General features: G+C 37.3%; 1 protein-coding gene across 3 annotated transcripts in view; it reads right to left on the bottom strand.

Annotated features, from left to right (window-relative positions):
* The window catches only part of LOC124794878, a 79,210-nt gene that overhangs the window by 28,398 nt on the left and 35,597 nt on the right, over nt 1-15,215 (bottom strand). The window lies entirely within an intron of this gene.

The raw sequence follows: 15,215 nt of genomic DNA, 5'->3' as shown, positions 1-15,215 counted from the left end.
TTTGTTTCTTGGCAGATGGACTGGTTGTATTGGAGGTAGTGTCGTCTGAGGTGGGTAGAGGGAGAAGGATGTCAAAGGCAGGGAGAGAGACTGGGGGTGTGCTGGTAGAAAGACTGTTGAAAGAATCAATAAACTCTAGAGTTTTGCAGATTTTTTTTTCCACAAAGTGAACCTGTGTATTTTAAATGTTCCTGATATTCTCAGAGTAGCAACAGAATAATAAATGCCAGAAGCATAGTTTCATCTGTCTAAAGAATTGATATTGTGATCAAAGACTGGAATAAAAAACATTTGACAGTATTGGATCACTGTTTGTATATGCGACTATGTTGCAGTTGGTGAAAAATAGTTTCATCTGTCTCTGGTAAGAGAAAAAGTTGAAACTTATGCCACAGACCAGAGGAACGCTAGTACAGACAGGTATTTTGACTGCAAGAATTCCCAAAATTTACTGAGAGGCATTTTCCAAATACTATTCAGAATGAACAATCAAGGAAAGATACACCGACACATACATCATAATTTGCTCGAAACAGAAAATGTGCCAAGAAACCAGGTATGAATGCAGAACATCTTTCACTACGTACTGCACCGTGTATCAAGCCCTATCAAACGAAAAGAGGGTGTTAGGACTGGAAGCTTACATAACTTATTTGCTCTGGCTCAGTAACTGATTCAGGAACATCATACCTACTTACACCACCTGAAATAGCCTCAGAATCTTCAAACAGGTCTCACAGAATATATATGCAGTTTCAAAGAGCTGTAGAAAGAGAATTACTGTTCAGAATTTCATCAAATATGAACAGCATATAATTGACGCAGGGGGGAAATGTCTTAGGCGCAAAAAATTGACCAATAGGTTGCACTGTAAGTATCTGAATATGTCTACCAACAAATACACAGCACATGGCTGTTCCTCAGTTTGCATCCGAGACAACCAGCATGATTACCTCCATAAATGATTGCCTGTTGCTGGTAAAGCTAATTTACAAGAATGGTGACAATGTGCCAGAAGCCCTGCAGAAGTGCCAGACGCTCAAAGGTATGAAAAAAGGCATTGGTCCCAAGTCTGCTCAAGGCCTGGAAAGAATGAAAGCAAAATTCGAAGGACCATTTCTTTTAAAAGTGCATTGTGACAGAGAGAGGAAAGCAGTTGATATGGTGTCGTCAAAGATGTGGACACAACGCTGCAGGAGGGGTCCAGCAGTGGTGTGTAAACCCGCAGTGCAAGAGGAGTTGCCCGAACGTTGAACATGCTTGCAGGCATAGTGCATAAAATCCCACAACACATCCTGCACTGCTATCCATAAAGAGTCATCAATGTTCAGGAGCTGCTTCCTGCTGAACTGCCAGCAAGACAAATGTTTGCTCTGGAATTTTCTGCTTGCATGGATGTGGACAGTGAATAACCATGGAACATTCTGTGGGCAAACAAAGAGCACTTCTATCTCCAAGGGCATATGCAGAACTACAGAATATGGGCAATGGGAAATTCACACGCACATCAACCAGTACCACTTCACTCTGCAAAGTGTAATGTAATCAACTGTCAGAGATACGGTTTACCTGAAGCAAAAAGTACAATGCCCACAGTAAAGAGGTAGGTAATTCATTATAGTATTATGTTGCCAGAGAGCGTGTTTAGTTTATTTAATTATGAATATGTTCTTTTATGATATATAATGGACTTGTTTAAGATGTTAAATGCTATATTAGTTTATAAGGTCAGTAGACCAAAGAATCTAGGAAGCGGGGATGTCTGCAACTTTTGGGCACATGTTGGCTTGCCCGCCACTTCTTTGTCAGTACTGGAGGAAGACGGAAGTGCTTTTGTGACAAGTGTAGTATAATGGATTTAGATTATCAATGTTGATAGTGAAAATGGTGTAGCTCCTAACAAAAAGTACGAATAAATATAATTTTTTGCTGAAAGTATTTCCAATCCGGTGGAGTTAATTTTAAACAGAACAAAACCAAGGCCATGCTTGATATTGGAAAGATTATTTTGCAGACAAAACTACGAAAACCCCTTAGACAAACGAGATCTGCAGTGTGTAATCTTTCAGCTACTAAAAAATAATTCTTGCTGAAATTGTGCTGGAACTGGTCGTATCATTCCCATTCAAAAACACGTGGTGAGAGTGTTGTCCTACCATAATATACCGTGTAAGATTCCACAAACAATTTTTCAGTTATCTAAGAAACGAGAAAGATAATAACCAGTACAATATGGTGTCGTCGTCCGGGATTACTGAAAAAGTTATCGAAATAAATTACCACCGAGATTGCGAAGACAACGGCAGAATTCATACATCCTGGATGAAAATGTTCAAGAAAGTCGTATGCTGACACCTTCAAGACAACGGAATGCAGTTACTGGAGCAAGAATAACGGCGCAATAAGTCAAGAAAGAAGATAAAAGTGTACAGTGTTGTGCAACAAAAAAGCAATATTCATGTAAGTGCATTGTTTCAGTGTTGTGAATTCCATCAGCCACCAATCAACAGAGAAGATGTTATAAGATAAGAAAATCAGTGAACTGTGAGTAAGATAATTTAGTATCCTTTAGCAAAGATAAATTTTTTGTTTTTGTTTATTCCTGTGATGACAATTGTAAAAGAGGAAAGTATTGGCAACGGTATCGCTAATGCTAGTATCACTGTAAATTTATCATACGAAAGTGAATGCAACAGGAATAGTCTTGATCCTGTAGAGAAAGTTGAAACTCGTATGGAAAGACATGTTATCAACAATAATGAATTATACGGAGGGAAAATTTAAGGCAATTGATGACACTAACAGACAAAACGGGGAGTGGTTAGAAAATATTAAAGACAGACTCGGTGCTAATGAGATTCATTTGGAACAAATGGAGAAAAATAGTGAGATTCGTTTTAATCAAATGGAGCAAAACAACACTGCTCAGTTAGACCAGAATCTTAAGTACATCAGTGATCGATTTGAAAAACAGTTCAAAGAATATGAAAAGAAAAATGACGAAAACTTTCAAAAAGTAGAAGCAAAAATTTCCAGTTTGAGTCATAATCAGATCACGGGTAAGGTCAATTATGTTGGGAGAAAGGTTAAAAATGTAGATAAAAAAGTAAAAGAAATCTGAAAACTGAAATTAGCACAGGTAGAGAGAAAATCCATAATGCATTTAAAGTTGTGCATGCAGATATCAAACAAGCAGAAGATACATTATCTGCTTGTATTTCTAATGTAGATGATAAAATTGTTCAAGCAGAAGGCAAATTTGAACAAAACATAGGAATCATTACTGAAAAAATAGATGCAAATAAGCAAATACGCAAAGATGAAGTCAAGAGTTTAGAAAATAGTATTAATGACATCACTAAGAAACTTGAAAGTGTTAGTAGCAATATGGAAACCAATAGTTTGGCAAACAATATTGGCAATATGTGGTGCAATATTCCAGTAAAAAAACTTTTCAGATGAGAGCAGTATAGATCCAGTAGATTTCCTGAAGCATTGCAAAGATAATTTTTTTCCAAATATGAATGATAATTTGAAAATTAAATTTGTGAAAAGATTTCTAGAAGATGAAGCACTGTCATGGACTAATCAACATTGTATTGAGGGAATGGCTTTTGCAGAGTTTGAGGAGAGGTTCTTAAGTAAATTCTGGTCAGAGACAGAACACGCTCGAATAAAAAGTGAATTCTTGAATGGACCAGTTTATAAAACCACAATACCATAGTCAAAACCCTTTTCAAAAGACAGGTCATACAAACTGGGCAAACACAATTTTGGAAGTAATGATTTTCATCAGAGAAATCACCAGTGCAACTTCAAGGGATCACAAGGAAACAATTTCCATTACAAGGATCAATATGGAAATAACAATAATCAATTTGGTAACAGACACTTTGAAAATAAACCAAAGGAGTTGCATAGTCATAATGGTATGGGGAGAACTGAACAGGCAACAATACAGGAGTTAAAAAACTGAATAGGGCTCCACTGGCGGTCCGCAAGATAGGAGCTACTTATACACAAATGGAAAGGGCCAACCCAAACAGCCAAACTAAACAGAAAAATGCCAGTGACATAATGAGTAATTATTTTAAGGAGAAGTGTTATCCCATTAATGTGGTATCTGTTACAAATAATGTCATACAAATAAACAAGAAACAAAAGGTAAGTTATTTAAAGACACTGCTTGCTTGGAGAACCGTGAAGAAGAATTAAACTTGGATTTACTCTATGAGTGGGCTGAGAGGGACACCTTGCTGGAAAATAGTTGTTCAAATGATCAAAGTGTGTTAGGAATTAGAGAACTTATGGAAGAGTCTGGTGGGCTAGGAATGAAAATTGCACATAGTAAAGATGATTTAAATGTGTATCTGCATATTGAAGGTAAGGGTGCAGAGGATGCAGAGGATAATTTTTGTGGTGTTGATTGGGAAGAAAAGGAGACTGAGGATAGCAGTGAAGAAAGATGTTTTATTGGTGTAAGTGAGTAGTTGGGAGCTTTAGGGACTACTAATATAAAATAGGATAGTAATGCAATTAGTGAGGTGGTACACATGAACACAGTTGACAATTTGAATGATAAGGATGTCAGAATTTTAGCCAATGAGCTATTTGATCTTAATACATGTAAGAAAAACAATGAGAGGGAATTGACAGCAGGTAATCTTAACAGCATTAAGGGAGTAGATGATGAAATGTCAGATAGTGAGCAATTTTTGCTTAGCTTATGGATTAACAGTAGTGCCATTAAGGATGATGAAAATTTCAGAAAGGTAACACTTGATATATATGAAACTTTGTATCCAGAATGGTGGCATAGAATTAAGTACCACATTTCACAAATGTTAAGAGATAAATATAAAGGAGAGACACACAATATCACAAATGAATGTAGTTGGATTAAAGAAAAATTCAGGAATAGTAACCAGGCCAAAGAAAAGGCAATCACGGTAATAAAAGCATATAACCCTGGAAGTAATGATACAGGTAAAGACACTAGAAAGGGATATGGGTTTTAGTGAGACTGAAGATGACTTATTACATGAGAATATTAATAAAAAATTTTACTTTGATGTAACCAGTCCATTTATTGATGTACAGATAGATCATGGAAAGGAAAGTATTTAGTGGACACAGGAAGTCAAATATCTGGGATATCAGAATCATTAAGTAAAAAACTGAAAACTAATAAGGGTTATGTTGAGTTACCTGTAGCAGGAATTAAAATAACAGGTGCTTCTGGGAGGCACAGTAAATCAGTAAGGAGTCAGGCTTTTATTACTTTTGAAATTGAAGGAGTATCATGGTCACATGGGTGTCTCATTATTCCTGATCTCTCAGAGGATTTGATCCTAGGCATGCCTTGGATAATAAAAGTGCAGCATTTGACTGGGTAGGACAGAAATTAATGATGACTCTACCAAGTGGTTAAGTCATTGCTATGAAACTTCTTACATCAAATGTGTCGAGTATGAATAAGACTGTGAACAGTATTGAATTTACAAAAGAAGGTAAGTACATTGAAAACCAAGTCACAGATTTTGATACAGATGAGATAGAGTTTGAAAACTTGGTAAATGAAAAAGTAGCCGAAGCTAGAGAACTAACTGAGAACCAAAAACAAGATTTGAAATTATTTTTGTGGGAATATAGTGATGTATTTAGCAATATACCAGGTAAAGTAATCGGATACGAATGTACTTTGCAGTTGAAACCACATGGACCTTTCTTTACAAAACTGTAAAGTATTCCAATCTTGGAAAGGGTAACAGTGTAGAAGGAATTACAAAAGATGGAAGTTTGTGAAATCATTGAGAGTACAAGCCCTTATAATAATCCCTTGGTCATTGTAAATAAACCTACTGGACAAGTCAGATTAGTGCTAGATTCCAGACAGTTAAACAAATGTTTATACAGAGAAACTGACCGCCCAGAGAACATTGATGAGTTGTTATATAAATTTAAAAATATCCAAATTATGTCAAGCCTTGACCTAACTTTGTGTTTTCATCAAGTACCTCTTGCAATTAGTTCTAGAAAGTACACTGCTTTCTTATACAATGGGAGATGTTACCGATATTGTATAGTGCCTTTCGGATTAAACTCATCAGTCACAGAATTTATAAGAGCACTAGACTATGTAATTGGCCAAGAAGTTGTGTCAGAATTAACCATTTATGTAGATGATATATTAGTGTCAAATCAAAGTTGGGAGGATCATTTGAAGTTATTGAAAAAGGTGTGTGAAAAACTCAGAAGAGGAGGAATGACATTAAAACTAGAAAAATGTGAATTTGGTGTGTCAGAACTCAAATTTTTAGGTCATGTCATTACTAAGGAAGGGATAAGTGCAGACCCTGAGAAAATAAGATCTATCGTAAACTTTCCATCTCCTAGAAACTGAAAACAATTGAAATCTTTCTACAGAATCTGTGGATTCTATCAAAAATATATAAATGGACAATGCCTTAATGTAACATGTTTAAGCAACTTACTTAGAAAAAATGCTACATGGAATTGGTCTGAAGAGTGTCAGAGAGCATTCGAGAAAATTAAGAATGAACTTTGTACGAACAATCTTTTACACAGACCAGATTTTAGTTTGCCATTTTGTCTTCACACTGACAGCAGTGATTATGGACTAGGAACAGAGCTATTTCAGGAGAAAGTTGTGAATGGAAAAAAACTTCATTGTACTATTGCATTTGCCAGTATAATGTTACTTAAACATGAAAGAACTTACACAGTCACAGAAAAAGAATTACTTACGGTACACTGGGCATTTACAAAATTTAAAACATACCTGTTAGGACACAAGATAGAAGTGTATTCAGACCACAAAGCTTTAAGTTATTTACAGGAGTGTAGACTATATCATAATAGATTAACCAGGTGGGCAATGTTCCTGCAACAGTTTGACTATGAAATTGAGTATATTAAGGGGTCAGAAAATGTAGTAGCTGATGCTTTATCCAGGCTACCAGTAGGAGGAGATGAGGAAATGTTTGATCAAGAGGAAGAAAATTAATTTAAAATAAGATACATGAAGGGAATCCAAGATGAAAAGCTCATAAGGACACTTTGCAATAACATCAGGAGGGGACAAAATAACGATCCTAACTGGAAATTGGTTAAGGACTGTTTAGGCAACAGATGTACGATAAACTTGACAAATAATATAAGGTCTTTAAGGGAACACTCTTTAGAAGAACAGACACGGACTCTGACAATTGGAAGCTATGTTGGCCAGAGTGTGAGGCAGACAAGTTAATAAGGCACACCCATGAAAGTTATGGTCACTGTGGAATACAGAAATGTGTAACAAAGTTACAAGAAAACATCTATTTTTGTAACGTGGTAAAGGTGAGGAATGAAATATCAACATGCAACAAATGTCAAAGAGCAAAAGTAAGTAACAGAACATGTCAGGGAGAAATGCAGAACATTATTCCGGATAAGCCATTAGATTTAGTAGCTGTAGACTTTTATGGCCCTTTACCTAAGAGCAAAGGTGGTCACTGTTTTATATTCATCATGGATGATGTATTTTCCAAATTAATTAAACTTTATCCTGTTCGTAAAGCTATGAGTAAAGAGATCATTACAAAGGTTGAGAGAGATTACTTCAAGAGCTTAGGGAAACCTAAAGCAATACATCTGATAATAGTTCACAAAAAAACTGGAAAGCATTCATGGAAAAAACTAACACAAAACACATCTTGATACCAGCATACAACCCATCTTCAAACCCAGCAGAAAGGTGCATGAGGGAAATAGGGAGACTTTGCAGGACATATTGTAGTCACATGGTCCGACCTTGTAAACAACTTTGAGGACATCACGAACAGCTTGCAGCATAGCTCTACTCGATTTTCACCATATGAAATTATGTTTCATCTCAGACAAGTGAATCTTATTTCTGACTTAGACTTTCCACAATGTGCCTTAATATCAATGAAAGAACATGAAGATATTGTAAAGAAAACCACGAAGAAAGTAGGTGAATCTAGGAAAAACAGAAAAATAAAAGCTACCACATTCAGAGTACGCGACCATGTCTTAGTGAAATCCCATGAACGATCGAAGTTACTAACAGCAGAACTCAAGAAGTTTTTTTTTATATATACACATTGGGCCATTTGAGATTATTGAGGACCCCCACTCGAATGCGTACCAATTAGTACATCACAAGTCGAGAAAGCTGTTTGGTCTTAGGAACGTTGTTTCTTTGAAGCCGTATATTGAAAAAAGGACAAATTGAGCCTACAAATATGCCTTTATCTGGAAAGAATTTTACTAGAAAAATGAAATCCTGTGAGATAAAGTCACAGGAACAAATTGAATCACCATGCTAAGTCATGTAACATATCTCGTGCAAAATGATGTTGTATCTAGACTGATTGTCACTCAATTCTGTTATAAGATTAGAGTTCGTAATTCCAACGTGCTTGTTTAAGTAATTGTACGGTATTTAATGAATTGCAAAATATTTATACTTGACAAATGAGGGATTTTATTTTAATGATGATGCTAGGAGACAATACATGTCACCCACCCCGACTGTGTGAGAATAGCAAATCTCATAATTTTTGAAATCTTGCTCATTCACTTAAATAAACCATAATGCTTATAAGTTCTATAGTTAATAGGCTATACTTTCTTGTATATGCAAGTGTGCTTTTGCTTTACGTCATGCTCATCATGAATATCCATTTTTATTTGGCTGTGTTGATCACACAAAGCAGATACTTTATGCTGGCTTCTTTCACCTCTTAATCATGATATCTATCACATAATCTACAAAGTTCATGAGAGTTTAGTATTGGTGAACTCATATACTTTTGTAACATCATTGATGATACAGGAGTTAGTGCTACGTTTATTCTAATATGAGAAAATCTTTTAACTATGGTACTATTTTATAGTAAGTTTCTGGGCAACAAACCAATATGTGTGTTTATGTAATTTATGTTGTGAGACAAAGCAGGGAGTCAATGGGTGATGTAAGAATGAACAATTTGCTAGAGTTGTCATAAAAAGTTGTATAGAAGCCAAGACAGTTATGCAATTTCTGTATCGGACTGACAAGTGGACCAGGGTACACTTGTAAGTCTGGTGGGCTAGTGTAATGTAATCAACTGCCGAAGATACAATTTATCCAAAGAATCTAGGATGTTGGCTTGCCCGCCACTTCTTTATCAGTACTGGAGGAAGATGGGCATGCTTTCATGGTAAGTGTAGTATAATGGATTTAGATTATCAATTTTGTTAGTGAAAATGGTGTAGCTCCTAACAAAAAGTACGAATAAATATAATTTTTAGCTGAAAGTATTTCCAATCTGGTGGAGTTTATTTTAAACAGAACAAAACCCAGGCCATGCTTGATATTGGAGAGATTATTTTGCAGACAAAACTACAAAAAACCCCTAGACAAACGAGATCCGCAGTGTGTAATCTTTCAGCAGCTACTAAAAAATAATTCTTGCTGAAATTGTGCTGGAACTGGTCGTATTATTCCCATTCAAAAACATGTGGTGAGAGTGTTGTCCTACCACAATATACTGCGTAAGATTCCACAAACAATTTTTCAGTTCTCTAAGAAACAAGAAAGATAACAAACAGTACAAAAGTGATCAGCGCGGTGCGGATTGATGGCATCATTTATCATAGGGCCGCATTTTTTTGAGGAGATGAATCCTGTGGGTCCTGTTCCTTGTAATTCACTGGTAAATAGTGTGAGTCTTTTGCACACCAACATCATTCCAAACATTCGACAGTGTGGATGTGTGGGTAGGATCATTTTTGTGCATGATGGCCCTCTTCCGCACATTGCAAAACCTGTGCAGTGGCTGCTGTATAGACAATTTGGAAATGCTAGAATTATCAGCCATTATTTCCCTACAGCTTGACTGTGCAAATCACCTGATCTTAATCCGTGTGACTTCTGGCTCTGGAGTTATATGAAAGATGTTGTGTTCAGTGCTCCAATTATGAACATAGCTGAGCTGAAGGCACATATTGTGCAATACATTTGAACATGATCCCCCAACACACTCCCACCTGTTGTGGAACATGCTGTTTCTCAATTTCAACTTCTGGCAGAAAACAGTGAACAGCATATTGAACATGTCCTGCACCAGTCTCATGACAACTAGAAAATGATGTCATTTTGTTTTTTTATGTGATTTTTCACACCAACACAATTAAAAACTGAAGGCAAGTCTCCCCTCAAAGAAAGGACAATTGGGTTAAATCATGACATACTTTATCTGTGATAAGATACAATCGGCAGTCTAGGGCACCTGTTCATAGACACCATGACCTGTGCACAAGACAGACACCTTCACCTTCACCAACCTTACGATGACCACAAGTAAATACAGTCATTGGCCAATTACAATAAAAATAAGCATTACCAAAGTCTTTGTTTGCTATCTGTCTGAAATGAAAGGTACGGTAAGTAATGATATAAGAGTGCATAACACACAATTCCTCTTGAAGTTGCTGCCTTATTCTTGCTTGTAAATGTTCTCTCTCCATTCTTAAGCTCCAAACATCCAACTGATTTGCACATCGTAGAATGGTGAAGATGAAAGTAACAAGGCATCTCTGTGCATCATTCAATGTAGTTGCCTTTGTAGCAGCTTAACACAGACTGGCAGTGTGCACTTGTGAGCATGCTTTATCAACCACAACTTTGGATGCAAGCCAAGTGCAACTTCTGGCGCAAGCCTTATCAGCTTCCGCTTTCCAATGTTTTGCGACACTGTGGGGCGACCACACGGTTTTTGGTCCCATGACAATTGAAAACCAATGTCATTTTCCTTTTCGTATGGTTTTTGGCCTCAGGACAATTAAAAACTGATTTTTCCCATCCAATGTAGGACGACCTAGCCATGATGGACGAGCTTACCTAACTAACAGTGCCACAACTGTTGACTGTCGTGTTGCGATTTATCTGTCATTTCCAGCTGACCCCATTTACATATTGGTAAAATTTTCATTAATTTTTTTCCTTCCGTGACATTTCTCCTTGCAGCAATAATATGCCTTTCAAATTTGACATCATTCTGGGCAGTGGTTCTCTTTCTACAGTATGTTGAAATGGAAATTATGGACACCTTGTATAAATGAAGCTAGAGGGGCTAAAGATGAGAGCAGTCTACGTACCTTAGGCAGTGAAAACAGACAAATCCACAGCTTACTGTAATGTGTTGTTAGGGATAGTGAATAAACATTTCACAAAACCCCCCCTAAGATGTATTCATTCACTGAACACCAGTTCCAGTCGAGCAAACATCTTCAAGCCATGAATGAACATTAAATCATGTTAAAGGGCAGTTCATTGGTGTCAAATAAGTGATTATTAACAGCTGCAGCATCTGCCATTTCTGCGTGCATCTTATCTATCATACATTTTTGCATAGTTACTAAGTCTACAAATCTTTAGTCTGTTGGAGTGTTTTGTACTCTGGTCATAATCATATCATAAACTGAGAGTCTATTTTCCACATTCATTAATGGTATGTTTGACCACTGTTCTAAACAAAATTTGTTCTTTTAAATACATTTCAAAACTGCAAAACACTGCAATTAGAATCAGTTTGGATGTAAACCTCTAAGATCTCCGGTGTTGTCCTTTACTGTCTATGCACTTACATTACGGAAACCCTTATATTTTTCAAAATAAATGTAATATAGGTAATGACTGCAGACTACAAAAAAGTGTGTGTGTGTGTGTGTGTGTGTGTGTGTGTGTGTGTGTGTGTGTGTGTGTGTGTGGTGGGGGGGGGGGGAGGAGAGGGGGGGGGGAGAGAGAGAGAGAGAGAGAGAGAGAGAGAGAGAGAGAGAGAGAGAGAAATGTTATTCATGATCACTTTACCAGACAAAACAAAAACTTACACAGGACCCAAATCAACACATTCCAGTGCCAAAACAGTGGTTTCCACAAGGGAGTAAAACTTTATAACAAACATCTTACAAGGGAACCTCCCCATCGCACCCCCCTCAGATTTGGCACAGTGAATAGGCCTTGAAAAACTGAACACAGATCAATCTAGAAAACAGGAAGAAGTTGTGTGGAACTATGAAAAAAATAAGCAAAATATACAAACTGAATAGTCCATGCGTAAAATACGCAACATAAAGCAAAGAGAACAAAGGAGCGCCGTGGTCTCAGGGTTAGCGTGCGCAGCTGCGAAATGAAAGGTCCTTGGTTCAAGTCTTCCCTGGAGTGAATATTTTAATTTTTTATTTTCAGTTTATCTGACAAAGTCTTATGTTTTCATCACTTTTTTGGGAGTGATTATCACATCCACAAGAAAACCTAAATCTGCCAAGGTAGAAGAATCTTTTTACCCATTCGCCAAGTGTACAAGTTAGGTGGGTCGACAACATATTCCTGTCATGTGACGCATATGCCGTCACCAGTGTCGTATAGAATATATCAGACGTGTTTTCCTGTGGAGGAATCGGTTGACCTATGACCTTGCGATCAAATGTTGTCGGTTCCCATTGGAGAGGCACGTCCTTTCGTCTACTAATCGCACGGTTTTGCGGTGCGGTCGCAAACCACAGACACTTAACTTATTACAGTGAACAGAGATGTCAATGAACAAACGGACAGATCATAACTTTGCGAAAATAAAATTTTACTCAAGGGAAGACTTGAACCAAGGGCCCCATGTTCCGCAGCTGCTTACGCTAACCACGGGACCACGGCGCTCGTGTACTCACACTATCCTTGATCTTGCATATCTTGCGCATGGACTACTCAGTTTGTATACTTTGATAATTTTTTTCATAGTTCCACAAAACTTCTTCCTGTTTTCTCGATTGATCTGTGTTCAGTTTTTCAAGGCCTATCCACTGTGCCAACTTACAACTAAATCTGAGTGGGGGTGCGATGGGGAGGTTCCCTTGTTAGAAACACAAAAACAATTACTAAGCTCAAAACCTTTGGAAAATCTTTAAAGATATATTTACTGCATCACTGATTTTACTCAACTACAGAATAGATAAATTTATGAAGTGTGCTACATAAATACTAAATGTTTGAACTGAATTATTCTGATCTCAAATAAGTACACATAGAAGTCTTTCATCTGTATACTTATAAATTGACTTGTGCAATGGCTTAAGCCTCAGCTGTAAACAACACTCTAGAACAAATATGAAAAACAATACTGATAAAGAATAGCACAGTCTAGAAAAATTGATCAAGGAAGGTGCTGATGAAGCAGTTGGTGAAAAGAAAAAGATAGGAAATGAAAAGGTTTACTAATTTGTGATGAAGCGACAGAAGTGGTTAATCAGCAAAAAACAAGAATCTTATCTTAAACAATGGAATATTCCAGTCCGAGCTGCCAGAGAATGCAGCCATATGTGCATGAGGCGTGCTTGCTTGTGTGGACAAACATGTGTAAGAGTTTCCTTTTCTGCCGAAGGTTTTGGCCAAAAGCTAATGCGTAAGCGTAAGCGTCTTTTTGTCGTGCCTGTCTGCAACTCAACATGTCATCCTTATAGTAAGAATCTTAAATTAAATAATTGAGCAGCGATCCATCTGAAGAAACTCACCATATTTGTCAACAAAAACTAAATAACATTAAGAAAACAATAAAAAAAGCCCATCAAGATTCATGGGAATATTTATAGGTGTAACGGAAAATAGTACTCATGGGGGCAAACAGTAGCCTACAAAAGAATCAAAATGCTCAGTAAATCAGAAAGACAGTGGATTGTTATAAATAATATAAAAGAACTGGGTAATCAATTACAATAAAATATGGTATGAAGATTTAAATTCTGTTCAAAGTTAAAACAGATGAAAGAGACATGGATGCAATGGATGATCTAGATTTGGAAGAACTCACAGACGTCATGAGAGACAAGTAAGTGACATACGAAATGGGCTTCTATAGTATGGTGGTTTGCCTCACAGCTCACATTTTTATGACCACCTAGTATGCATTGGAAAAGTAGTAGTACTACCATGGCCGTGGCAGCAGACAAATATAATTTCATGAAATGTATTCGCAGTTGTGCATATGAACCACCTTCAGCTGTAGAGTGGAATGAAGAGAATGAAAACTAGTGCTGGGTTTGGACTCAAACACAGATTCCTCACTTTATGCAAGTGGCTGCCTCTTAACTGCTTCAGCTGTGTGAGCACGACTCACGGACAGAACCCAACTTCCATACATCGTCGTTCATGTGTCTTACCTGTACTTATAAATCCCTTTAATGCTATTCCTACACAGGGGAGACATTTTATTTGGAAGTCACAAGCCCGGTGTTGGCTGATAAATACAAATTGCAGGGCCTCTGTTGTGAAGAAGTATGATGTAATGTTCCTTCGGACATGCACACATTCACAGAGAAGCGTTGAAATCAGGAACTGTTGAGTGTCCGAATAACTGTTAGATTAACAGTGGCCAAAGTCAAAGCAACATATGGAATCACCACTGTACACTCCAGAAAATATCTAGCACAGTGTGAGGTAGGCTGCATGCGTCACTCAATGCCAAATAGCAGCCTGAGCACAAGTAACTTAGCGAGCAGGTAGTCAGATAACTGATAATGATACAGTGGCCGAAATTGCAAGTAACAACAACCTCTGCAGCAGTTAGAGTGTTAATATGTTGTGACAAATGAAAATTTGGATAAAGTTGTAAAATTGTAAGTTGAACCCATTTCCTGTGTACAGGGATACGTGATGCTTCCTACTGTCTTATTACACCCTTAATTACACCCCTCTTCGTTATACTTCAAACACTCAACTTCTATTTCTCTATCAGTGAATGTCTCCTTGTTTGTCTGTTCTAATAATTTCATGCACTTCATCCCCCATTCACAATGCATTTTATCAGCTTTTGTCTGCTCTCTCTTTCTTTCTTTTAGCAACCCGTGATTTCATTTGAGGTTAGTTTCATCTTTGACATATCAGTAACTGCCAGCTATTCCCCCCCCCCCCCCCCCCCCAATGCTCTACGCTATCTTTCCCTTTCTTTCTACTCCCTATCTTTCCCTCTCTCTTGCCTAAGGAACTGTTCTGACAGCTAAAGAATCACCTATGCTTGTAATCTGAGTCCCTGCTCTGCTACAATTGTTTGTTCAGCTTGTTGGTAAATGAGCCTTTCTTTTACTAGGTATGTTTTCTATGCTTCCTGGAGTTCTTCCTCTACACTCTTCCCCTATCAATTTCTGTTTGGGAATTG

The sequence above is a fragment of the Schistocerca piceifrons genome, chromosome 4 (genome assembly GCF_021461385.2).
Source record: "Schistocerca piceifrons isolate TAMUIC-IGC-003096 chromosome 4, iqSchPice1.1, whole genome shotgun sequence".
NCBI lineage: Eukaryota > Metazoa > Arthropoda > Insecta > Orthoptera > Acrididae > Schistocerca > Schistocerca piceifrons.
The sequence above is the reverse complement of the archived record's forward strand: the minus strand, read 5'-3'. Positions and strand labels throughout refer to the sequence as shown.